We start from the raw sequence: 2,025 nt of genomic DNA, 5'->3' as shown, positions 1-2,025 counted from the left end.
CTTGTCTGGAATGATTTACAGGACTCCAAAATACTGGAGACTTGACTTGGACTTGTCTCTGTGACTTGTAGGACTTCCATACTACTGAGATTTCACTATCAAATTGAATGAAGGACTTGAGACCTAACTTGTGACTTGCTCTGAAATACTTGATGATCCGCTCATAATTTACAGAGAGGGGTCTAGACCGCTCTATAATTTACAGATAGAGCAGTCCAGACCGCTCTATAATTTACAGATAGAATAAGAACAGGTCTAGACCGCTCTATAATTTACAGATAGAGCAGGTCTAGCCGCTCTAAATTTACAGATAGGCAGGTCTAGACCGCTCTATAATTTACAGAAAGAGCAGGTCTAGACCGCTCTATAATTACAGATAGAGCAGGTCTAGACGCTCTATAATTTACAGGTAGAGAGGTCTAGACACACTCTATAATTTACAGATAGAGCAGGTCTAGACCACTCTATAATTACAGATAGAGCAGGTCTAGACCGCCTCTATAATTACAGATAGAGCGAGTCTAGACCGCTCTATAATTTACAGATAGAGCAGGTCTAGACCGCTCTATATTTACAGATAGAGCAGGTCTAGACCACTCTATAATTTACAGATAAGAGCAGGTCTAGACCACACTCTATAATTTACAGATAGAGCAGTGTCTAGATCGCTCTAAATTTATACAGATAGAGCAGGTCTAGACCACACTCTATTGTAAATTATAGAGCGGTCTAGACCTGCTCTATCTGTAAATTATAGAGCGGTCTAGTCAAGTATTTCAGAGCAAGTCACAAGTTAGGTCTCAAGTCCTTCATTCAATTTGATAGTGAAATCTCAGTAGTAGTGAAGTCCTACAAGTCACAGAGACAAGTCCAAGTCAAGTCTCCAGTATTTTGGAGTCCTGTAAATCATTCCAGACAAGTCTTCAAGCCATGCCTTAATTATTTTTGGAGCAAGTCACAAGTCACGTCTCAAGGCCTTGGAGTAATTTGACCGTGAAGTCTTGAACCCAATCCCTGCAGTATACATGATAGAGACAAGTCATGTCTGCAGTCCACTGGGTCTAGTCCAAGTCAAGTTGCATGTTTCTTTTCAAAAGTGTCAGGAAATGGCGCCATCTTGGGAAAGCAGTCAGGACCAATCGAGCGCCAAACGCCCTGCTTGATGTTACTGGTTACACGGCATTCGTGGTTTGACCGGTCATGACTGTTTTTCCCAAGATGGCGCCTGGCTGTATACCGAACGGCACAAAAACTCAAAAACAAAGTTCTCAAAGCCTGGGATTACATGTAGGGACCTTCGTTATGCTACCGTGGAAGTGTGGTGCTATTTTGAGCCTAGTTAGAGGTGCCCCGGCGACTAGCATTATGAGCTAATTAGCGGTTTGCGCTAAAAGGGGTCGCATTCGATTAGCATGAAACACATCCCAGAAAACGGTGGACTAACGGTGTTATCAACCCCTTGGGACTGTCCTTAAGAGAAATCTTCATTCATTTTCTTGTCATTGCTTTGCTTTTTGTGCTGAGGAAAAAAAGAGCTCATTAGAAAAAGTGCCTATGCCGGGTGAGGAGTTGCCAGGGCGAGGGTGTTTCCTCCAGATGTTTACTGTGAAACGCTGGAAGTCCATTTGTGGCCAGCGGGGACGTGTCAGTCTCAGGACAATGATTTGTTGTCTCTGTGAGACGGAGGGCAGCTTGGTTCCCACTGGCTATCTGCTGCTGGATCGCCTATCTGCCCGCAGCACAGCTGATAAACGGAAAACCAACATATCAAAAGACAGCCTTTTTTTCCCGCCCTTCCCTTCAACAACGAGACACTCCTAAGTCAAACTTTGACACTTCTCATTCCTGAGGTTATGATTTGTGATTGCTATCTTATGCTCATAGAACATATTCTACCTTCACTTTGACTAAATATGGCAAAATATGAAGTACTTTTTTCTTACTTGTTAGTACAAAGGACAACTACAGGCACGCACACGCACGCACACACACACACACACACACACACACACACACACACACACA

General features: G+C 43.4%; 1 protein-coding gene across 1 annotated transcript in view; it reads right to left on the bottom strand.

The window, feature by feature from the left end:
• The window catches only part of LOC116686564 (endochitinase A1), a 21,003-nt gene that overhangs the window by 17,931 nt on the left and 1,047 nt on the right, over window positions 1-2,025 (bottom strand). The window lies entirely within an intron of this gene.

Source organism: Etheostoma spectabile, unplaced genomic scaffold, assembly GCF_008692095.1.
Source record: "Etheostoma spectabile isolate EspeVRDwgs_2016 unplaced genomic scaffold, UIUC_Espe_1.0 scaffold394, whole genome shotgun sequence".
In the NCBI taxonomy this organism is placed as follows: domain Eukaryota; kingdom Metazoa; phylum Chordata; class Actinopteri; order Perciformes; family Percidae; genus Etheostoma; species Etheostoma spectabile.
Note: the sequence above shows the minus strand (reverse complement) of the source record. Positions and strands in the feature narration are given on the sequence as shown.